This window comes from Python bivittatus, unplaced genomic scaffold, assembly GCF_059951505.1.
Source record: "Python bivittatus isolate LINGU-HERP-01145 unplaced genomic scaffold, Pbiv_v1 ctg000020_np1212, whole genome shotgun sequence".
In the NCBI taxonomy this organism is placed as follows: Eukaryota; Metazoa; Chordata; class Lepidosauria; order Squamata; family Pythonidae; genus Python; species Python bivittatus.
Window position 1 is genome coordinate 70,496,833 of NW_028277030.1, and position 25,798 is coordinate 70,522,630.

A 25,798-nucleotide genomic window follows, 5' to 3' on the forward strand; every position below is an offset into this window, starting at 1 on the left:
TTTCCTCAATATTCTTTTCCCCTTCCACAGATTGCTTCAAGACAACTTTTGGGGTTGATTATATTTTCCCTGTGCTATTGAATAAAATGTGCTCCAGTGTCTCAGTATGATAGCTCTAACTGGCAGGCGTGGTTCAAAGAGGGATGGGTTGATGGACAGAGAGAAAAACTGCCTGCCTGCCTGCCTGCCTGCCTGCCTGCCTGCCTGCCTGCCTGCCTGCCTACAAATGGGATGCCTGCCTTGACAGCTAGGAAAGCAGCTGAACCCCTCCCCGCCAAACTCTGCATGATCAGTAATATTAAAGCCCAACTTCCAAAAGTAGAGTTAGAAAGCCAAGCACTCTGGCCACAACCCTTCCCGGGGCAAAGGAATTTAACAGGAAATCACAATCACACAATTAACTTTTAAAGTTCATTTCTGCAAGTTCTAGACAATAAATAGAGTTGTTGTTTTTTGTAATCAACAAAGCTGACTATTGTAAAAATATATTCTCTTTCTAATCTCCTTTTTCTCCTGCAGTTACACTGTTCTGGATTGATGCATATGTTGTTCTTACATTTTAAGCACAGTGGATACAAAGTGCTAAATCGATTGGGTTTGCCCACTGAGCAGGAGTTACATGTCAAAGAATTATTATTGTTATTAGTGATTAGGATTCATTGCATTTATATATAACGTGATGGAGATACAGCAGTAAGAAACCAGAACATGTCTATATTGTGGTGAGATGCAAATGGTGCAGTGCCTCAGAGATCTAAAGGCACTTTACATGTGAATTTCCTCTAATTTTATCACCACAGCAACAATCCTTGAAGTAGGTTGGGCTGGTGGAGGGTGGTGGGCCTCAGATTCCCCATTGATCTTCCAAGTCCAGTGCAAACTTAAATCTTGATTTCCTCAGACAAAGCCTGATATATTATACGCATCACTGCAGTGCCTTGCACTCAAAAGTGTAGATCCTGCTTCACTGAGTAATACACACCAGTGGACCAGAGAAATAGACATAGAGATGCTAGTTGTATCACCCCAGTCACAAAGAACATTTAGAGTATTCCCACCAGATTTTTATATTGGGAAAGGAGGAAAAAATCTGGTAAGTTTCTAGCCTTCAGAGCTTCAATTGACAAGGTAATCCTCATGCAGCAACCACTTGTTCAGCAACCATTTGAAGTTATGACAGTGCTGAACGAGGAGACTTATGACTGGTCCTCATAGTTGCGCTGTCACAGCATCCCCACAGTCACGTGACTGCAGTTTGGGCACTTGGCAACTGGCTCTCAATTACAATGTTGCAGTGTCCCGCAGTCATGTGATCACCATTTATGATCAACAAGCAAAGTCAATGGGGAAGCCAGCAGGAAGTCATAAATGTTGCTCATGTGACATTGTACCTAATGACCGTGTGGGATTCATCTAACTATGGCAACTGGAACTGTTGGGAACTGCCATTGTAAGTTGGCTCAGTCACGTGATGTTGCGCTTTATGACCACAACACTTAGCAATGGAGTTCCCAGTCCCAATTACCATCGTTAACTGAGGACTACCTGTATTGTATAAACTACTGAAGATATATACTGGAAAGTTCTATTCTAGAACTCTTAATCAATGGTTTTTGGAATGCTATTCAAAATGTTTTCAGGTTTGAAAGAAGTTGATGAAATTGCCATTATTTATACACTCTTTGGAATAATAAGCTTGAATACTCTGTCCTCATATAACAATAGAAAATTGCTTTAAAGAATGTAAAATCAGTTTCTTATCATTTTTTAAAAAGTCAATACCAAGATATACACCTATTTATGCATGCATGTATGTATACATATACTGGCAATGTGGAAGACCATTGTCATTTTGAGGAGTTTAGGTGACACAGTTTGATTTCTCCTGCACATATTAAGAAAGCTCACTTTCAAACATAATAATATTTAGCTGGCTTGTTTTTCACTTTTACTTAGATGTGGCAGGGGGAGCAAAACCCTTGGGATCGTTCAGGTTAAGCACTAGCTTATCTCTACAGTTCCCAGGCTCTGGAATCTTTTGATGAGCAGGTATCACATCTGGTCAAGGCCAATCTCACAGCCCCTGACTCCAAAACGGAGTGATGGGATTGCAGTGCCAGACTTGGATAAAAAGCCCTGGCATTGCCCCTGGGATTGGGAGCGTGGACCCAGGCCTTGGGACTAGGCGCTGCATTATCTAAGCCATCTTGGGGTCTCTCCTCTGTTCCCTTATGGTCGCTCCCGACAGTAGGGGAAGAGTTTTATCATTTTGCTTGGTATGTTATGCTTTTATACTATGCTCTTTTATTCCTGTTTAAACCTGTTTGCTAGAGTTAACAATAAAGCTTAAAATCTCCTTACCCACTGGTGTGTTCATTGTCTCTGGATCTAAAAGAACTAAAAGAACCATTTGCCTGGACACCTGATCACTGCCTTGACAATTGGCAAAGCAATATATACTAGAGAATATATATCATAAAATATATATTCTCATATGTGAAATATAATAATATATTATTAAAACATAATATAATACATTCCCCTCAAATAATTAATAAATAATTCATGGAGATATCACCATGTTGTCAGTAATTCAAGCAGAAGATTGACATATTTCTGTAAGTATAAAGACGCCCCTATAGCTTAGAATCCTGCATAAAAAAGACTTCCCATTTTTACAAGAAGTTAACCCAAGGACAGAGAGCCAGTTTGGTGTAGTGGTTAAGGCACCAGGCTAGAAACTGGGAGACTGGAAGTTCTAGTCCCACCTAGGCATGAAAGCCATCTGGGTGACCTTGGGCCAGTCCCTCTCTCTCAGCCCTGGGAAGGAGGCAATGGCAAACCACTTCTGAAATCTTGCCAAGAGAACTGCAGGGACTCATCCAGGCAGTCAACAATGACTCAAAGGCACAGCAAAAACCCCAAAGGACAGAGAGCCAGTAATGCTATGTTCAGCATTACTGGAAAAGTAATGCTGAACATGGCAACAGTGATACTATGACTGCAATGAGTGGTGGCGGCATTAAATATTCTGCCCTATTATCCCTTTCACCCTAGTTTCACCAGTAATATGTGAAAAGTGTTACTCCATCAGGTACATCACACTTCCTGATGGGAACCAGCTGTGGATGGCCAGAAAAGTAAGTGAGCTCTCATCTAGCTGTGTCCGCATATGTTGTCAGATACCAAAGATGAACAATTCAGTATATATTCTAGAAGCACATAACAATATAATTGTCCCTGTGACATATGGGCAGGAATGCATTGTTGAGAATCTGCGTGGTATCATGATGAGATATCATACGGGAATAACAGAATTGTGCATTCAGCCAGAAAAACCACTGGATAATTGTGGGCCAGTCACTGTCTCTCAGCCCAACCTATTTCAAAGGGTTGTTCTAATAATGGGGTGTGAGGGGGAGCCACGCAATTAGTGTTCCTGGATGAGTGGGCTATATATGAGTAGTTTAAAAACTGGCTTCAGCATGGAAAAATGTGAATCATGAAGCTGAATGGAATGGTCTACAGGCTGCCAGACCAGACTGGCAAGGTTTTCTCTATTAAAAAGACAAGTCTTATCAGGAGATAACACACTGCCTTTATCACAATTCATTCGTTACTATTTTCACAAAGGTTGCTATGGCATTATTACACAGTTCTTCTAATCAAATAACATGTTGTTCTTGGGAAACTAAATAATTCCTGTCACATATTGCACACATGAGTTACACTCCTATTTGGTGGACTGTGTAGTAACCAGAAGTTAAAACATTTCAATTGATGGGAAACATCCAATTTCATGTTTATTGGGATGAAATAATACATTTGTGTGATGACATCTGATGCTCAAGTCCGGCATTAAATAAATGAAAAAGATAAAATCTATTATCTTTAAAGGACTATGAGTCAACAGAACTATAAAACATTCTACTAATATGGTTTGTTGGTCTATTTATAGTCTTCCTTAACTAACCAAGTCTGTGGCTGCTTTATATCTTTCTGATAGGTCTTATCTTTAAAAACTCTGAAACAAAACAGATGCTGATTCCTATTTTATAGAAAGAAAACTGACATTTGAAACAGATGACTTAGTCTAACTAAAATTATTCACCAGTTTTCTGGCTGACTGGGGAATTTAATCTGTAGTTATAACCCCTGAACAATTTATGTACAACAAATAAATAAATAAATAAATAAATAAATAAATTTTAAGTTTCATTCACTTAAATTGTAATTTCTTTTTCAAGCAGCAACAGCTACAAGAAACACCCTGGGAATAGTAAGTTAATAAGAGAGGTAACATTTGCTTGTTTGATAGTTTTAATCTCCTTTACAAAACTACATTTCCCAAGCAATAATTGTTAAATCAATTTTAGTGCAGTTAATAATACAAATTCAATATTTCATCCTGCAGATCTATTAAAAAAATAAACTGTGCAGAAGCCCAGGCCATAGTATTTATTAATTTCTACAACTTCAATTGCTTTGAAAATAAATCTCTTGTTATCCATTAACTGAATGTCCTTTTTATAGGATCCCTAATTTTTTAAAAAATCTCGCTGTTAGATCTTATATTTTGAATTGTATAATCTAATATGTAAATATTGGAAATGACTGAAAAACAAAAAGGCTTATAAGCTTTCAATTTAGTCCTATGCAGGGACATTTATTCAGAAGTTGTCATACTGTGCTTATTTGCAGATAATTGGACAGCCTAAGAGATTCAAGCTGAAAAACTAGTCACCTGACATCCTAAATCTATTATGTTAGATTTTTTTTCCCCTTTACTCCTGAGATTTAATAAGATGCCTTATATTGATACAGTCTCTCTGCTGTGTTTCCTATGAATCTTAAGCTTTGAGAGAGCATTCAGACATGTGATGCTCACAGATAACTTATTTATTACTTCAAATCTTATAGCTCTCCAAATAAAACCATACATGGAAACTGAATCAGAGTCTTCCCCAGACCAGTTTTCTGAAATTCCTGATAGTGCCATGGTCTGAGTTATTATATTTTCAAAACATGTACAGCAGAAGATCTGCACTGAGCCATAACCCTGGTTAAACCAAATTCAGCCCCGGATCAAGTAAACTCACATGTTCCTATAACTGGTCCATCAGGGATTTTCTTGAAAATAAATATACTATTTAGTATTTCCCTCTTGTAATACAAAATAAAACCTTTTGAGATGCCTCTGACACTCTCTTGGTATTAATAATTGTGAAAAATGCCTTGCAAATGCAAATTTCAACCAAATCTTTACATTTGAAACAGCTTAAATTGCTGTATTTGTAAAATCATGCAGAGTTGAGGTATAGTGCAAGGCATGAGATCAAGATATGGTGCTACAGTATATTCACAAGAAAACAGAATACCGTCTTGATTTTGAAATCAAGAACATAGCTTTAAGCAAGGTTATACCAGGTTCAAGACAGTTTCTTAAATGATGCAATTGTTCCCTCAGTATGTTAAAAGGCTTCGTCTTACGAATCAGCCTTAAAACTCTGTGATCACTAATGGCTTTGATGGCTGTGTTCCTATATTTGGTTTCTCCCCTTCCAGAGAACTGTGTCATGTGTCTGGGTGTCCTCCAAACACTACCCACTTCCACTGAACTAGATGCCATGAAATCCCACCTAACAGAGTCACTCCTCTCTTGAAAACAATTACTAATTCTGTGCAAGAAAACAACCAGGATACTGTTGCCATACCACAGGAAGGACTGATAACATCACGTGGGCAGCAGCATTCCTTTGTTTTGGCAGACACAGGTGGGATGTTCCTTTTCAAAATCTACCGAGCAGAGGAAATGGGCTCTGAAACACAATGTACATTCAAATTGGCTTTCGTCTAAAGATCTCATGATATTATTTTTTTTTTCTGCTTAGTGATACTGATTTCATCTGCAACGGCATTTTCTTGATGTCCTTCCCTTCTTTGTTCCAAGAGAAAAGGCAGACACAGGATTATAAATGGAGAGCACTAGACCATATTATGAGATTGAATGATATTCAAAAGTGTGAGAGGTGCAAGCTTCAATCAATTTAGTCACAAGATTAATCAGTTGAGCTAATCAACTTGACAGACCATTTTTAATAGGTAAGAACAAAGGTTAATTGGTAAGGCTCAGAGTTATGAGGATGTTGTATTGTTGCTGTTTCTCTTTTGGTTCTGGTAGGTTGCTATAAGATGAAGAATAAAGCCCCTGATTAATGTATGTAATTTCTCTCTCCAGAAATATAGTGATGGCCACAACCAACATGTTTTATACAGGGAATAGACAAATCTGTGAAAGAGGAACCTACTAATGGGTGCTGTTCAAGTTAATTTCATAGAAGAGGAATGGGGAATTGAATGGAGCCCAAGCGTCAGATTGTTACCTCTATCCTCACATAATGTGGCAGACTTTTCAGGTGTCCATGTGTTGAGAGGCCATGATAACATACATATTCATTACATTTAATTAAGTAATTCAGACCCATTCAACTCGAAACCATCTACCCAGCCAATGGTAGCCCAGAAGGCTTTAGAAAATCTCCTAAAAAGAGGGAGGATGTCAAGAATTGACCATTCAGTCACCCAGTCACCAGGCCTTAGTAGGTACCTCATGTTAACAAGCCCTTATACCTGCCCCTCCTGTTTGGTTCTACTTCTTTTCTGTTTTGATGCTTTTAGACAAAGCAAATATTGTAGAGCTATACTACTCGTACATTAAGGAAATTAAGCCAGTAATGCTATCCCTGCAATTTCTCACCATTCAGAAGAGGTGAGAATGCATCTAGGGACCGACACACAAATGCATACACTATTGAACAGCATAAAAATAGCACAACTGTGTTGCTGCTTAGCTAGACTAGATAGTGTTTGAGCATTAGAGTTTTTACTCTTGAGAGAAATTTTAAACATGTGAATTAACTTCAGCTGTCAGAAAACTGCTGTAGATTTACAGCCAGTTTACATAACATTTTTCTAGCTTGAAAGTTAGGAGAACACTATGCATTTTTATCTTTGATGAATGAGTGCCAGGCATACAAATACTGTATAGGCCAGGGTTATGAAAACATCCTAGCATTTTAAAAAAAGGAGCCAATGTTTTGCCCTGTTCAGATTCTATGTTTGTTTTAAATACTGCTGAGATAAAATCATATGTATGTATGACCTGTAGACTGCAGTAGCTGGGTTTCAGGTATGCTCTCAGCAGATCTGAGATACTTCCATGGTCTCTTTTGAGTAAGAAGGAGAGCCTTCTATGTTTGTCTAAAACTCCAAAGTTTCTTGCTCTGGAGGCGGGGACTTCTTTGTGGTGGCCCCTGTAACCTGGGATGTTCTCACTCCTGACATTCAGGATGCATCTATTACTGCAATTTTAGGTATCCATAGAAGATTTCTCTCTTCACTCAAACTCTCCCTAAATGAATGCTAGATGAATGATTTCTCCATAATGTTCCTCCCTACCTACCTCCCACACTTTTAAAGAGTATGTTCTGCTTTAAAACTATACATTAAAACAATATAAACACTACTGATATCACTGTTTTTACAATTTTTTGATAAACCACTTTGAGATGATATAGTATAAAAATATATTAAAATAAATACATTGGGTGAGACATAATCTAAGTTAGAAATGTGATATGACATTCCAAATTGCATTATGGGGACTTTTGTTTAAGAAACTGCTTGTGAAATATTGCATCGAAGAAACATCTGGAGATCCTAGGACCCTTGAAAAATCATCCTTATAGAAGTGTCTTCACCAAGCTGCTACCTTCCTGATGCTGAGGTCTTCAGTGCTCGTATTTCCCAGCTACCATGATGGAAACTTTAATTCAGCACATGGAGAAGGATGCTATGGATGGTTACAAAACTTGCCTAAGAAGAGTAGACACAATACCTCATCACACCTGAACTCTATATGCCAGAAGGCCTATCAGCTGATGGACTAATATGAATGGGTTTCAAATACAGGTTTCAAAGAGGGGAAGTAATACCTTCATTGTCCAAAGACAAGTTCCACAGAGAAAGCACATTGTCTACAAATGTCCCAAGCTGATCCTTCACATGTGGACTGGAGGAGACCCTTGGGTAGATCATGACAAGGATGCCTATCTTCTTTTGCTTAGCATTAGTATCTATTAAATCAGAAGTACAGGTAGTTCCCAGTTTAAGAAAGAGTTCTGTTTCCAAGGTTTGTTCTTAAGTCAAATTTGTATGTAAGCCAGAACAGAATTGTTGTATAATACTGTATAAGTAGTATTGTGTAATTAACTCAATCCATTGTGTATTTAACTCAAATCATTGTGTATTTAACTCAAATTTTGCTACAATAGGCTCTGTTCTTAACTATGGGTCATCCTTAAACTGGGTGTTCTTAACCCAGGGACCACCTGCATGTTGTCATAGAACATGGAGGTTCCATTCCTGGCAGCAAATCATTCTTCTTGATAGCAATTAAAATGCATAAAAATAAACTGAAATTCCTATTTTATTGCTTACCTAACTGTAAGACCTATTAAATTCACTAGGATTTAGCCTAGGATTAAATCATTTAGTTTTTGAGTTCAGCCAAGGGGAGTCAGGTGCAAAGAATATCAGGGGTTCTCATGTACTTTCAGTACTTGAATAGAAAATGATCCTATTTCAAAACAAATCCTTCCAGCTTTCTGCTATTATCACTTCTCCAGGGTAAACCTTCAGAATTCTCAGTCAGAGTTAAGTTGGCTGCTTTTCACATAGTGAATGAAACATGCAGCAACATAAAATTATGCTGTCATCATGGAGAGTAGGATTTCATGAGCACAAAGTGGAATCTGTCAAATAAAACAGCACATCGACATGCATTTATTCTGTGTTTTCTTTTTAGCCTTTTTATGTTTTTTAAACCATTACTCTTATTTATTGTCAGATTTTTTTTTCTTAAGATGGACTCTGGCTGTGGTTGGTTTCTCAGAGGGTTTCTTGCTGGAGTGATTTAGGATATTGATTTAGAGAAGCCAAAAGGAGACTGGAAGATGTGCTGGCTGTGTTTTGGAGTGGTCTCAGACTTTGTGGGTACAACAGCTTGGACAGAGCCAGATCAGGAAGCTCCAGAGTTGGAACTGATATGAAGAGTGGAGGCTGGGAGAGGAAACACCAGGAAAGGCCTTGATGAAAGCAACTGGTGGTAGCTTATTGGTATGGAAGAACAGAATTGTCTGTTCTTACCAGTGTTGTAACTTATTTTGCTTGGCATGGCAGCAGTGGCAAATGAGGTTGTGCTGTGCTCCTTGGTAGAGTTGCAACTGCAGAGGGACATTGATACTAACCATCTAGAGTTGCTGGAAGTCAGGCAGTGTAGAAATTTTAATAACATTAACAGCAACAACACATGGCAGTCTCTATTATTGGCCGAACCGCCAGGAAAAGGGATGGGGTGACAGGAGGTGGAGGCCTCTGGTGGGATGGTGTTGTGCATGAGCAGCTTCACTGGAGAACTGGAGCCCCCAATAACAGATACAGCTGACAGAAGATTTGGATTTGACTATCTTTCAGAGTATGAGTATTGGATTGGGACTGGGAAAGTATATTGGAGATGGTAGTCGTGTTGACTGTTGGTATTGGCTGGGGTTTCTCAGAGGGGAGAAGAGATCTGAGAGTAAAAGCTGTTGCCACTGCCCACCTGAGCTGCTGCTGGCAGACGGTGATTGTCCTAATGATCTAGATAGATGGTCAGTGTCCCTGTGGGCTCAGTCATGGGGTGAGACCAGGCAATCTATCTTGGTATAAGGCAATCTGGTCAGTGGTTGGCTCTTCACTTGGAATGAGAGAATTAGGCAGGGGAAAAGAACTCACGATGACCGGCATTGGTAGGAAGATGCCTTTGACCATGTGGTTGTCCATTACTGGTACAAGAGATAGGATGATCATGACCAAAGATGGTTGTATCCAGTGAGGGCCTCACTGCACCCTCTTTCACAATAGGCAGGGACGTTGCCATAGGCAGGCTAGGGTTTTTTTCATATAGGAGACTGAGTATTACTGAGTAGGGGAGATTTTTTGTTCTTTAACTGTGTAAAATCAACTTCAGGGCTTTTGCTACAGATTTTATGTTTATTTCCTTTCTCAAGATGTCAGGAAACCATTCCGCTGATTTTCAGTTATTATGCCACTACAATTATACCACAGATGTAGTTTGAGGGGGCTCCAGTGGGGTTTGAAATAAAAGAGATGGCCACGTGGGAACCCGCAGCCCCAGGTCTGCAAGATCGTTTGTTCTTCTCCAGAATGGATGGAGAAGTAATTCAAAGCCCCAAGCACAAGAATTTCACTGAATGGAAGAAAAGCTGAAAGGACAGGTGGCGGCGGCGGCGGCAGCAATAATAATAATAATAATAATAATAATAATAATAATAATAATAATAATAATCCCAACTCCCAGTGAATCTTTGCAGTTAATAGGGTCATAAAGCAATCGAGTTTTCTTTGTGTGATAGAGGAAAAGAGAAGGAAGGAACATTCTGCTGTATGAAGGGAATTAAAATGGCTAAATGAATCCTCGTTACAGCAATAAGGAAAGAAGTAAGGACGTTTCACAATCTTTTTTCACAAACATCACATATATAACAAAAGGGAGATTCAGTATATTTTATATTATAAGTTAAGTTGGATGTAATAAGCATAAGCAGGAACAATAATAGAAATCTTTTCAAATGGATGTAGACATTTCTGTTTTATAATATGGACTCTCCTCCTTTTCTTTATTTAATTCATCTCTGTATTATTTAGAAAGACAAAACACTGTTAAAGGACTTGCTTTGAGTATGATTCATTTTAAAATGCTGTTTTTTTTTAATAGCACCAAATTAAGTTTAACTATCTCTTTCCCTATCTTTCTCTATATCTATCAGCAACTCTTGGTAATGATTCCCTCCTAGGCCTTTTCTATCTTTCTGAATTTTATTGATTATTCTTAGGCTCTCCACAAGAAAAGCAGGAGTGAAATAAAGGTAACACTTTCTTGTTATTGATTTTACTCTTGGTTACTATTATTTTTTGTTCTTACTTGTTTTTAATGTTGCAGGTTGTTCTGCTCAAGCCCATTATTATGGCACAGCACTGGGGAAAAGGGGATAGCTAATTAGTGGGTAAAGAATGGATCTTTCTTGGACTGTGGAAGGATGCTAATTTAAATTATTATTGACTAGAAAATGGGAAGATGAACTGCATATTGACCTCATTATTAAATGAACTTATATCACGTGACAGGATTGGTATTGCAATATTTATATATCAGCTTCTGGAGTGCCTTTTTGTCATCCCCCAAGCTTTATAGGGAAGACCTACTAGTTTTCAGGAGCATTTGTCATGTCATAAATAAGTAGCTGTTACATCTCTGGGAGAGTTTCTCCAAGGTATTCTATATTTATTGTTGTTTAAGATACTGTATATGGCAGTGCAGGAAAAGCATCAAATGAAAGTCTTTACATATTTTGTAAGCACTGGATTTCATGGTGACATCACAGGAATAAGCCTGCCTGTACTGTGCTCATCATATATCTGTGGCAAAGTGGTGGGTTTATTTTTAGAGTTCAGTTTAAAATAAATATGGTCCCTTTGACATTAGCACTTCTGCTTTAAAAATCTTTAGCGTGCATTCTTTTGGCAATACCAAGAAGTATGAGCCCAGGTGGCAATACCTAGCCCATCTTGGTGAATCTCAAAAAAATTAAGTAGAACCAGATCTGATTAGTCGATTTATACATGTTTTAAAAATAATTCTCCTTCTCTTTCTCCTTCTCCTTCTCCTTCTCCTTCTCCTTCTCCTTCTCCTTCTCCTTCTCCTTCTTCTTCTCCTTCTCCTTCTCCTTCTCCTTCTCCATCCTAGCATTTTCCCACAGGTGCAAGGGTCCGCTTTTCAGATCAACAAATGCCATTTCCTGCGATCGAATGAAACAACTAGGTCCAACAGGGTGATTTTTATATCCATGTTAATTGTGTCCTGCCATCTTTGCTTTGGCCTTCCACACAGGCATTTGCCATAGGTGTTAAAATGGTAAGCAGTACAGACAACGTGGCCATGCCACTGTAGGCATTTTTTCCACATTTTCTCTGTTATTGGTGCAACACCCATCTGCTGCCGGACTGTATCATTGCTGATGTGGTTGAGAAGGGAGACGCCTAATGACCAACAGAGCATACACATCTCCATGGCATGTAGAGGGTGTTCCCTTTTGGTGGTTTGCCATCACTCAGCACCATCCAGTGCAACTGGGCAGACCGTCATTCTATACACTTTCAATTTTAGGTGAATTGAGCATGCGCCTATCGCAGAGCATTCTAGGGATCTCCTTCCACCGTAGCCATATTGAATTCCCCCTCACGTGTACTTCCTCATTAATGCTGCTGTTACTTTGCAGATAGGATCCTAAATAATGGAAGGGGTTTGTCTTCACTAGATCTTTGCCACTGACCTGGATCATGTAGGTGCTCGAGGTAGTCTCTAGATACTCAGTCTTCTTATATTGAGGCGCAAACTGAATTGGCTAAGACGGTCATTCCATGTCTGAACACAGCACTGCAGTTCTTCCCTGGTGGTAGCTGCGAGTAGGACATCATCAGCGTAGAGCAAGGCCCAGGGGGCACTGTGATACAGATCTTGCATGATGGTATCCATGGTGAGAATGAACAGCAGTGGCGATAATGCCAAGCCTTGGTGCACGCCAACTTTCATAGGAAAGCTGTTGGGCCAGTGGTGCATTTCATTCAGCTGCTGGTATTAACATAAAGCATCTAGACCTATTTTCTGAGTGGCTCGGGCACACCTTGGTCACACACCACATTCCATATCAGCTGATGTGGAACATGGTCAAAAGCTTTAAAACATGCTTTAAAAAATTTAAATGCTTTCAAATTTAAAAACATGCTTTAAAAATTATTTGGCAGAAATGCTTGAGACCTCACATGAGCTCAGCACCTCTTCACTATTCATCAAAGTAGCCCAACTTTTTTCAGGTGTCCAAGCAATCAGAAGCTACTATGGGACAACTTTGCTGGGAGCATGTGGTATATAAAGTAGTCAGATAAATAAAATTGTGGCAGAATGGGTTCCAACTTCTTTTTTTTCAATCTCATACAGAAATCTGAAGAAAGGAAGAATGCTTTAATGAAAAGCAGAGTCCGAATCATTGACTGGTTAGTCAACAGGAGCGTCTGCAGAGCGGGAATCAAAAAAGCCAAGGTGAAGTCTGTAGGCCAGATGAGAAGTCAAAAAAATGCACAAAAGAAGGTAGAGAGCTTTTCAATACTGTTGACAAAAAAAAACAAACCATGATAGGTTCATATAATCATCATGGGTCAATTCTGATTTTAGTGTGTCTTTCCTTTTTTTAGCTGAAATTAAGCAGGCTGAACATTTTTGAAGCAAAGCTTCCAATTCAAAGGGAATCATTACCAATGTTAGGGTTCTGCATTGTTTCTTATGATCGCTGATTATATTTCATTTCAAGGTTATCAATTTTGAAAAGTCAAATGATAGGACTTTTAATTTTTTCTTTACATCGTTCAATGTGTTCATTTGGTAACAAACATATCCTGTAGAAAACAAAATGGCTGAAGGACTTCCTTTGAAACAAATAACGTGTAACTCCAGTTAAGGTGGTGACACTGAAAAACTAATGGCTACTTCTGTAACACTCATTATAAAGGAGTTAACCACAAAGCTGTCAGAACCCACTGTAGTGGGCATTCATTTACGTTATAAGGAATCAATAAGACTTGACAAGCTTGCAGTATAATAGCATGGAAATCCTCCTACTGGGAAAAAGAATTTTTTTTATGGTTGTCAGAGCCAAAGAGCTTTCCCAGAGCCAGATTCGTCCCCCGTGATTGTGTAAAAGACTCAGCAGTTGGCAGGACCTAGGCTAAACTGGCCTGTGGGATCCTGCTCCCAACCCTGTCAGTCACCATGGCTGATCAATGCTGTGGAGTTACCATAGTCAAAACATGGCTTTTCATAAGAGGCCCCCTGGGAGACAGTGATTTTCTCCTTTCTCAGTCTAAGAGCCCAGCCAATGTTTCTGCCTACTTATATTGATTATTACAGTTTGTTTTTATTTTCTGCCTTTTGAAATCTTACATTCTGAGATAATGTACCATCGCAACTTAACAATAAAAGTTGGTCTACATATCTGCAAGTTTGTTAGTTAGGTACCATCAGAGTGGGCCTGACTCCCAGTGACAGCATGGACAAATTTTGCCATGGTCATCTAACCCCTGCAACAAGCTGAGACTTATAAAGAGATTTTTAAAAAACTGAGTTTTTTGCTGCCTTTTAATTCCACGTATTCTTGCATGGGTGGAAAATTAACTTAAGCAACTATTATGTCTCCTTTGCTAATTGAAGCCTGCAGCTCTGATAGCATGCAAGTAAGCCATCTAGGCAAGCTCATTTGCAAAGCACCGACCCAATCTGAATACTCACTATGTTGCAAATGGGGTTTTCTTAAATGTTCAGAAGACAGAAATAGCACAGTTATTTGGATGTATTTAGACAAAGAGGTATTGAACACTGCCTGTTTTATGTTATTTTTGCCATCTATAACATAAAATAGGCAGTTATTTAAACAATCAACATCCTTACAATATGTAGAAACAAGAAAATTACAAAATTCAGCACTGCCTGTCTTTCATCATAGTGTGTCTAATATGGATATGCTTTGGCTGATAGGGATGGCAAATGAGAAAATGTCCACATTTAAAAAGGTCTTTAGGTTAACATTGACTTGGGCAGTATTGAACTTCAAGGTTTAATGACCATGGTCTAAACAACATATTTCCTGGCATATCACTGGCAACTGTGGCTGGCACCTTCGGAGACAAGGTGGTCTGCTATGCAGACCACAGACAACTGAGTAGGAATTGACTGGACTCTTGTCTTTATAGCCAGGTGACCTGACTTCTGATTGGTGTTTAGCTGAGCTGGCTTTTGATTGGTGCAGGTTAGTGAGGGTTGGTCAAACAGGCCACCTTGCCTCTGAGGATGCCAGCCACAGTTGCTGGCAAAATGTCAGGAAATCTATTGTCTAGACCATGGTCACTAAATCCTGAGGCTCAACACTGCCCGACAGATGCTGGCTGTGAAAGCCTACATTAGTATAACATTGACTTGTTTCAGGAGTTTTCAGGACTTCGGATCTGTGATGGCTGAACTGGGCAGCTGGATCTCATTTGTTTATGCTATTTATATTCCCTATAGTATTTTTCTCAAGGGCAGTGCCAAAATGACAAATGTTCAGCTTTTTCACTCATCTTAAAATCAACAGTTTTGCTTCAGTTATGTTTCTGGGATGAGGTAGAATATTTTTGTGAGTGGTTGCCATTTTACTTTTCCCAGAAAGCCTATTCAGTGATGGGATTGAAATTATGGAAATTCAAAATGGCAGACTCTACAAACAGTAGTTACTTCCTTTGTGCCTCACTTGGAGCTGTTCCTATTGAAGTCATTTTCTACTAACAATCATTGTAAAGGAAGTAAAATATTCCTCCAACAGTTCATTTTATTTGGTATTAAATATCTCTCAAAAAACTTTCTATATAGTCACACAGTGAATCATTTTCATAGTACCCTGTTTTTAAAATTGAACTACTAGAAATAATGCTTTAAAAATATTTATTCAATAAGAACGTCATACTGGGAAAAAGATTGATATGATTTAGATAAACATGCACGTCAAAATTTAAAAAGTACATTCTCTCCTCTTTGGGGATGAGGAAAAACATAGGGATTTGCATGCCTCTGTTATGTATGTCTCCTCAGTACAAATTCTCATAGGATTTAATAAGAATTCGCCACACGTAACTTTGCTCAAGATTGATTTGGAGAAACATTGTTAGAAATATTTCCTCTCAAATTGCTGGAATGATTTCAAGTATCTGAGGTTGAATCTCTTTTTCTCCCTAGCCCTCAGAATAATACAGTGGGGCAAAAAAGTATTTAGTCAGCCACCAATTGTGCAAGTTCTCCCACTTAAAAAGATGAGAGAGGCCTGTAATTCTCATCATAGGTATACCTCAACTATGAGAGACAAAATGGGGAAAAAAATCCAGAAAATCACATTGTCTGATTTTTAAAGAATTTATTTGCAAATCATGGTGGAAAATAAGTATTTGGTCAATATCAAAAGTTCATCTCAAGACTTCGTTATATATCCTTTGTTGGCAATGACAGAGGTCAAACTGTTTTCTGTAAGTCTTCACAAGGTTTTCACACACTGTTGCTGGTATTTTGGCCCATTCCTCCATGCAGATCTCCTCTAGAGCAGAGATGTTTTGGGGCTGTCGCTGGGCAACACGGACTTTCAACTCCCTCCAAAGGTTTTCCATGGGGTTGAGATCTGGAGACTGGCTAGGCCACTCCAGGACCTTGAAATGCTTCTTACGAAGCCACTCCTTCGTTGCCCGGGCAGTGTGTTTGGGATCATTGTCATGCTGAAAGACCCAGCCACGTTTCATCTTCAGTGCCCTTGCTGATGGAAGGAGGTGTTCACTCAAAATCTCACAATACATGGCCCCATTCATTCTTTCTTTTACATGGATCAGTCGTCCTGGTCCCTTTGCAGAAAAACAGCCCCAAAGCATGATGTTTCCACCCCCATGCTTCACAGTAGGTATGGTGTTCTTTGGATACAACTCAGCATTCTCTCTCCTCCAAACACGACGAGTTGAGTTTAGACCAAAACGTTCTACTTTGGTTTTACCTGACCATATGACATTCTCGCAATCCTCTTCTGGATCATCCAAATGCTCTCTAGCAAACTTCAGACGGGCCCGGACATGTACTGGCTTAAGCAGGGGGACACGTCTGGCACTGCAGGATTTGAGTCCCTGGCAGCGTAGTGTGTAACTGATGGTAGCCTTTGTTACTTTGGTCCCAGCTCTCTGCAGGTCATTCACTAGGTCCCCCCATGTGGTTCTGGGATTTTTGCTCACCATTCTTGTGATCATTTTGACCCCACAGGGTGAGATCTTGCATGGAGCCCCAGATCGAGGGAGATTATCAGTGGTCTTGTATGTCTTCCATTTTCTAATTCTTGCTCCCACAGTTGATTTCTTCACACCAAGCTGCTTGCCTATTGCAGATTCAGTCTTCCCAGCCTGGTGCAGGTCTACAATTTTGTTTCTGGTGTCCTTCGACAGCTCTTTGCTCTTGGCCATAGTGGAGTTTGGAGTATGACTGTTTGAGGTTGTGGACAGGTGTCTTTTACACTGATAACAAGGTCAAACAGGTGCCATTACTACAGGTAACGAGTGGAGGACAGAGGAGCCTCTTAAAGAAGTAGTTACAGGTCTGTGAGAGCCAGACATCTTGCTTGTTTGTAGGTGACCAAATACTTATTTTCCACCATGATTTGCAATAAATTCTTTAAAAATCAGACAATGTGATTTTCTGGATTTTTTTTCTCATTTTGTCTCTCATAGTTGAGGTATACCTATGATGAGAATTACAGGCCTCTCTCATCTTTTTAAGTGGGAGAACTTGCACAATTGGTGGCTGACTAAATACTTTTTTGCCCCATTGTACATGTTTTCCATTTAGTAGAGACACAAACATGTAACTATGGAGAATCTTACAATTCTACACAAGTGTGTGTTTATATGTGTGTGTGTGTTTAAATAGGTGTGGTATAATAAACTTAAATACATTCTCTCTTTAATTCCTAGAGGAGATTCTATAAATCAAGGATGGTATAGTTAAAAACATGTTACACCTTAGTTCATGGAAGTGTGGATCTAGTTAATACACAATATGGAGGAGACATTCACACTCAAGACACTTTCACTTTTACAAGGGACAGCAAAGGAAAGCAGCCAATGAGCAGGAAAAAAAGTAAAGGCAGGAATTGGTAATATCTAATCAGCTGTGATTGCTTCCTATGCAAAAGTCAGCTGTGCTTCTACACAATAGTCAAACTGTTTGACTTCCTGGCGCCATCCCAAGGTCATCATTTTCTATTGTTGCTTTTGTCTTATGGAAAATTCCTTTGGAGAGTTGGAGTTTTGCTTTGCATTTTTTCGGAGGAGGAAGGTATGCCAAAATTTTTAGGGGAAGAAGAGATCCTTAGTCTTGACTGCCTCTTGTGGTTAGCAAAGACCAATTTAAGGTTATAATGGAAATACTGATTTTATATATGTGCATACACACACAAAACTAAGCCCTTTAGGTAACATTTTATATTGAATTGACATAACTCTCTACAAATTTGATAACTCTTTGAAAACAGGGCATTTCTTTTTTAAATGTGCATATTGAAAGCCAAGTGTATGTAATTTCAGACTGGGTTCACACAATATACAAAACCACGTACACAGTGTATGTATATATGTATACTAGGTGTAAAGGTAATCTCACCACATGACCTGATCTTTACAAATTATGTCAAATTACATTTGTATTTCTATATCAAAACTTATGTTGATTTAAAACATATTTCAGTGCATATGCAGCTCCTTCTATAGCCATTGCTATATAAGGAGTAGCATAAACTCATTCCATGTAGAATGGCACTTGCAAATTTGTTTATGAAAAAGCTCAACATAGATCCTAGGACAAAAAAATGGCAAAATCAAGTTCTGATACTCTCTGGGAATAATTCATTTTAAATAATTTATGGGAGGATCCCCCCCCCTCATTCTAGTGATTTTAAACCATTCAAAAGCTCCTTGCACCAAATTTCCAGAGAAAATATCTTGAATTTTTGTTCCTCAGTTTTTTTCCCATCCTAAATATATATTGTGTCCATGTAGAAATAATTATATGTCAGTCTGAAATTCAGAGTGATTTACTGCCAAGAAAAGTATAGGTACCATGTAGAGAGAGCAAATCAATTCTACTCCTTGAAGAAAAAAATCTGAAATCTATAATTCAGCAATGGTTTTTAAGAACCAGTCCATGAGTTTAGCACCAGGCTGTACACTTTAGTGGTACTGTGTACAGCTGCGCACAAATTACTCCTCTAAATTTTCCATTGACTCAATTTTGAATTTCATTATATTTGATGGAGTAAATGGTTATGGCAAGGGAGTTCTCTGTATGTGAGGTCTCCTGTTCTACAGGGCAATACCTCAGTAACAGTGGAAAATATATTATGAATCTTCCAAGTTTGGCAAGCTAATCCACAGAAGCTCACGGTGACCTTGAGTAGCTTAGTCAGAATAACCCAGACTGGGAATCCAAGTATGTATCATCCAATAGAACAAAGCGTCTTTAGCTGCTGTAACATAGGTTGGGTTTATGGGTCATAGATTATCACCCTCTTGTTTCTCTATCATGAGTATTGATGGCCGCTTTATTATTATTATTACTATTCTGGTGACAGAAGCAATCTGAAACTTTGGCACTGGGAGATACTAATTCTATTTATAGCTTCTCTTTTTCTCACTGATCTCAACAAAAGAACAACATGGAAGAAAGTTGATGTGCATGAATGGGTCGCAGCATGATTGGTATGATTTTAGATTTGTCTGCAAGAGTGGGAGTGTCCATTTTTCCTTACACCTGACTTTACACTGGCACATATAGCTTTATATATAGTGCAATTAATAGAGAGCAAAAAGATATCAAAAATAGCATAGGTTAGAAATAGTTGATCTTGCTCTGTTGTGGGCTGCTTCTTTCAGAATTTGTGGTTCATGGCCAGCCTGAGAAGAATGCTCTTCAGTGATGTCTACAGGTTATGGTTAAAAAAGTCAAAATGGCAGCCATGACAGTGCCATAAAAGCCCATAAAAAAAGGCACCTAAAAACAGGAGGAATTTCGATCGTACTGTCATGGCTGTGCCATGGAATTTTTGCCAAAGACAGGAGCACAATGCTGAGGAGAAGAACCGTGTTTATTACAATGATCATTGGGTGTCTGCTTTCAAGAAAGAGGGACCCTGAACAATAGAAAAGCATAGAATTTATACACTTTTGAGGTTGAGAGGCAGGAAATCTGAGGGATCTGATTAGAGGATAGGTTTGGATAGGTGTTAAATGGGGGATAAATGGCTCTTCTATTGTAAAAACCTTTAAGCAGGCAGGTGATGGCCCTCCCATTGTTTCAGTATGATAGCATTAAGAGGGCTATTTTTGGCAGTGGAACATGGTCACTCTTGGGTCATGCAATAGCCTAGAGCTGATCCTGTTTTGCATGAGCAAAGAATGGCAGAAGGAAGTGGAGAAAAGAGATTGCAGGAGAGGCAAGGGGGGGGGGGGAGTAAAGATTTTGCTGCAGGAGAGGCGGGGGGGGAGTGTCCCACTTTATTTTATTATTTTTCCATCACAGCTGCCATCTTGACTTTTTTGTGAAAGGATAGCAGCAATAGTCAGAGCTGTGGTGAGTTACATGCTATATATTAAAAAAAGCTGAACAGCCAGAAAAGATCACTCTTTTTTTTAAAGCATGCTAACACCACACAAATAGCAGCAATATCACATACTTAGCTAGAGCTTTATTGAACACTTAAATACACAGAGAATCAGTAGACTATCATGATGATGATGTCCTTGGGTATGAAAGAAAGTAGTACATACTGTTCTCATAAATTTTTGTGCTTGAATTTTTATAAGAGATTTTTAAAAAAGAAGAAGAAGAATTGTTCTCTCTGGGAGTGATAATTCAGTCTTTTATTTTTATTGTTCCTGTTTCTTTTACTTTTAACAACCTGCCTGGTTTTTCTATATGGACTCCCCACTCTCTACTCAGTCCACACTGAGTCCTTGTTTGTTAGTTTAAAAGGTTTAAAGTTTAAAGATGTTACTGCTATTGCATCCTTGGAGTAATTGTTGTTTGGATGTCAATCAACTATTGGAGACAGAGTAAAGAAATTCTGGTCTTAAAAACAAGTAAAACAAATAAATAGATTATTAGAACAATAATACAAAGAAAGTAAAAAGCCACTAGGGGTCTTCAATTAAGATTCTCTTTATGGCAGAAGTGTCCCCCCATCCCCCAATTCTGCCTTGCAGCCCTCTGATTCCAAATTTCGAAAGATATAGAGAAAAACAGTGCATGCCAGGGCCAATATCAAGTGAAGAGCATCATGTGATCTGAAGCTACTTTGTTCAGCAAGAATGTTTGCAGCAGACACATTAGGAAACATCATGGAGTGTGGAAGAGGAGCAGATCAGAGAGGCACATAATGAAGTCCCAGCTCCACAGCTAAACATGTACTACTGCGGGTGTTACAAACCAATCTTTTCCATCATGCTTTATGTTTAAGAGTGAACACCAATACATAATAAGGCATTGACCTACAGTTTGCAGCCCCCCAGGGTTTAAGATGTGGTACCTGATTCCCCACCCCAATTCCCCTTCTGCTAGAACCTCATCTTGTCCTTCCCAAACTGCTTGCTTCTGGCTCCTCTCTCCCGCCTTCAGCTTCATCATCTTCTCCCATCCTTCTCTGAACTTTCCTTATGTGCTGTTCCAGGCTATGTTTAACATTGTTAAAATGGCAGTCTTCATCTTAAAATAACGTCACTAAAATTAGCAGAGTACAGCATAAATTATGAAGCCTTGAATGCGTGTATCATTTATGTAATTATTTCATATCATCACACATGTTGTGCAGACACATAATTGTGACATTCTGGAAGTTCTGTTTCATTTTTGTTTTACATTATTAGGACTCCTTTTGTGATCAAATCAGACAGTACACTCTGTGCATAAACTTTTTGAAAATCTTTTCAGGTAGGCAGAGAAGAGATGGGAACATGCTTCAAGTCATGAACCCAGGTTTACAAACCGCAATAGTTGGCTTTACATAACACACTCAACTAGAACCAAACAACCATATTATGGATCCCTGTTTGCATGAGTATACTAAGATAGCCTACACTATTCAGATTGCATGCCTAAAGTTTCTGTTCAGTGAAATAGGGAGTAGGGAATAAAATGGAGTTTCTGTGCTTCCACTTCCAGCTAAATATTGAGTCCCCTCCAAGACTATATTTTTTGGAAGTGAGCCACAAACCAATTTATTAGAATTATATAGCAGGGGAAATTTTGGCAGATACATGAATTTATTTCAATCCCCACCAAACTCTTATGCACTGACCAACAGCCACAATACATATGCATATTATTATAACTGGAAATGAACAAAGACTCATCCTCCCCATCCAATGTCATAGTAAATCACCTGTTCTCGGTTAAGATCTCCATTCCTCATGCAACAAGCATGAAAGTAAAATATTTGCACTGCTAGGTCAAGTCCTGAGCAGTGACATGACCCTATTGCATGTTCTTGTTGTAGGACCTTTTAATGACTCTCCTAAAAAATACGATTCTGTTTATCTCCCAACAGAGAGAAATATGCACGTGTGTAATGACTGGACCAGATCTAGCTGAATGCAAGTGTACTATTTGTTCATAAAAGATTCCACATTATCCAACCATCAAAGCGGGTGTTCGTCTCCATGCATACATACACAGAAAAAGAGAGAAGATGCACAATAAGGCCCAGGAGCTTGACCCAAAGAATCTCCCAGCAGCCTTAGTATATTACTAGAGCAATAGCAGGATGGGAGAAGGACAAGCCTGATTTTTGCAGCATAACAGCATTAGGAAGAGATTGTAATCCATCTGAATCAGGTAACCTGCAAAGCCAAGAGGAGCCCTGGTAAGATCTCTTAGGACAATCTCTGGCTTGGCTTCTCAATCTGAGCAGCTGATGGCTGAGAGCTATATTGCTTCATCTTGCTCCCTCTGGGAATCTGGAAGGTGTCTGACTGGATTACCTGAGCTAGTCCATCAGAATCACAGTTGACACTTTGGGATCTGCCGCATTCCAGTCCTGAACCACCTGCTGTTATTCATGTTACTGTGCGTGCTTGTTTGTGCACACATGCATATGAATGTACAATGTGTGTGCTCGTATTCTTACTACTGATTATCCCCAATGATCTTTTATGTATGTATAAATGGTACAGAGGATGTTATATAATGTGCATTTTAAAATAACCCTACTTAATTCACACCACCGACATATGTTAATGTGCAGATCAGAAAACACTTATATTTTGTATATTAGTTATGTACAAAAATGCATATGTTAGGAAAAGGTGCATGCAAATGCAAATACAGGAGGACGTTGTATATAAAATGTATAGCTTAGCTGTATATGGAAATAAAGGTGAATCATACAGGTATATGGCAGGCTTCTATAGATAATTATGTGTCTGGAGTAAAAGGAGAAACATCCAGTTGAATGTGACCTGCTGTAGATGCCAGCATAATACAAAGCATACATGAGAATACAGAACAATTTAAAACATCAAGTTTCATGTTCAAAGGTGATGCAGGTGGACACTGCCAAACAAATCAAAATCTCTTCTGAGCCTTTTTTTTTTTCCTTGGCCATTGCACTGCAACCCATAAAATGTTGCTGTCAATATAATTTCTCTAAAACTTGCCTCCAGCTAAATTGGATTCTGTTTGATCTTGGAAAAAAATATCGATAAGCTTGGCAAAAAACCTTGTTCTGCTAATCTGCATCCTTTTTTCTTTTCCCCTCCTGTGATGATAGGATGGGGGAGATCTGGGTTGGCAATAAATAGTACAGTACATGTGAAAAGGATCTTGAAGCCCTTGTTGATGACAGATTAAACGTGCTAGTAGCATGATGCAGCTGCTAAAAAGGCAAATACTATCTTGGGGTGCATTAATAGGATAGATTGTACCTATTAATGCACCCCAAGGTTGCATTAATTGTTCCACTCAACTCTGCCCTGGTCTAACCCCATTTATCTTATATGGACTGTCAGCTAGTGGAACAGGTTCTACACAAAGTGGTGATTTCTCCTTCTCTAGATATCTTCAAACAGGCTGGATGGTTATCTATCAGAGATGCTCTAGAACAGTGTTTCTCAACCTTAGTAATTCTAAGATGTGTGGATGGCACCACTGAATTCACAAGAGTTTCATATGTATGAATTCAGCCCATTTTATAAGCCACCAGCTTAATGCTTTCTTTTATGGTCTGGGATAGGACACATGACACTATCAGATGAAATAGAATCAGTTCAGTTCCGTTGATGTTATATATCCAGAAAACCCACCTTAATTTTGTAAAATTTGTAAAACAAAACTTGACAATCCTTCAAAATTTTCCTGTAGATTACCACTTCTGAATTTGAATTTTAACACTTAATTTAAGTTTTGAGAATTGACCTTGAAATTTGGCTTTCCTTAGAGAAAGACACAGATGAAATGAACCTAAAGTGTATGAAACTTTCAAGTCACTTGTCAGATAATGTTCAATATTTGGTCCTGCTGGTGTCCATTGGCATACACTGTTAAATATTGATGGCTGCCTTTCTTACATTAGCAAACATTGTTATCACCTGTATCTCTAAATATTCAAATACTGTACATGTCAAATATTCACAGATATAGGTCAAGCAATGATTTGAAAACCTGCTACAGTACTGTTCATTTGCTATCAAATGTTGACTGTTTTGCCATGCTACCTTTTACGTATATTTCTATGGAGTTGGTTGTTGCAAGCAAACAACCAAGCTCAGAGAGCACCAAGGACTCCACAGTTCAACCCTGAGCTATATACGTTATCTTCTATTGGATATATTTCTATATATAGAAAGGAGGAATTATATTTGATAATATATATTTTTAACTTTTGGTAAAGATAACATGTATGAATATGGGTCTACACTAATGAGAAGTAATCTAATCTTTATTCTTCCTAGCAAATGAGACCTATATTTCATTCTAAGCACATTCAAGCCACTACGGAGATGAACATAAATCACTTTCTTTCTCACACAAGAGCAGTCCGTCAGTCTTCTGTGAACTAGAATGGGGAAGTAAGGTGGTTGGAGAGAGTATGGCTTCTCACTGCTTTGGTAGATTTTATGAGAGGATTTTTGCAAATGTTGCATGCATACTCTTGCATTCAGGTATGAACTGGCTTGAAAGAGGGATTTCTACAACCCATGGCCACACAGGAGGTGCTTATCAGGTCCTTAACAAGTTTGCTTACACCTCTGACTCACGCCTGACTCACCTATCCATCTGCCAAGAACATTCAGTCTCCTCTGCAGAGAAAGAGCAAATCCACTGATTTACACAACAAGATTAACTGAGAATAAAGGTAGGACAGTGTGTTTGTGCCAGGCTAGCCTGGCAAGTTATTAAAACACCTCTGCCTTGCAATGGCAGTCTTTTTCCACTTGAAAAACAGCAAAGTTCAAAGAGGCCAGAAAGAGGAGGTGGAGGAAGATCAGAATCCACCGGTAGATCAATTTGCTGCTGAACTTTCCCGTGGTTTATCACAATTCCAAAACATTTGGGAACATCTCTATGAAAAATGAACCTAACAGAGGTTATTGTTCCATTACTTCAAAAGTAGTTACATATTGTTTACTATTCTCTGTATGTTTTTCTTACATTTGTCAGATACGCCCGTTGTTTTTCCAAGAAATATCAGTTATATTCATCATTATGTTAGAATTAGATTCATGACTATGGATTAAATACACCTTTTAGGGGGCAAAGAAAAATGAGTTAATTATCACTTTCTATGCATGCTGATTTCTGTGTTAAAGATTTGATCAACCTATAAGATAATTAAATGCATCCAATCCCCTCTCTTTCTAAAGCTAAATTTTCAGGACTATCATACCCAAACAGGGAAACATTAATTTTTCTTGAAATTTCCCCACCCTTTAATATGGCATTTAAAATAAAGGGAAGCCTCCATGGCTACCAGTATCAGAATTAGTACGTAGAGGGTTTCATCTGTAAATTCCTCGTTACAGA

At 38.7% G+C, this 25,798-nt stretch overlaps 1 long non-coding RNA gene across 2 annotated transcripts; it reads left to right on the plus strand.

The window, feature by feature from the left end:
- The first annotated feature begins 5,625 nt into the window (after nt 1–5,625).
- Nucleotides 5,626–25,798, plus strand: LOC148217086 (uncharacterized). 2 transcript variants are annotated; one of them, XR_015796197.1, is made up of 5 exons: nt 5,626–5,774; nt 5,892–6,102; nt 11,867–12,034; nt 13,118–13,267; nt 22,326–25,798. It is a non-coding gene; the product is annotated as an uncharacterized LOC148217086 (long non-coding RNA). The 2 variants fall into 2 exon arrangements; XR_015796196.1 differs by lacking the exon at nt 5,626–5,774 and having other exon boundaries at nt 5,796–6,102.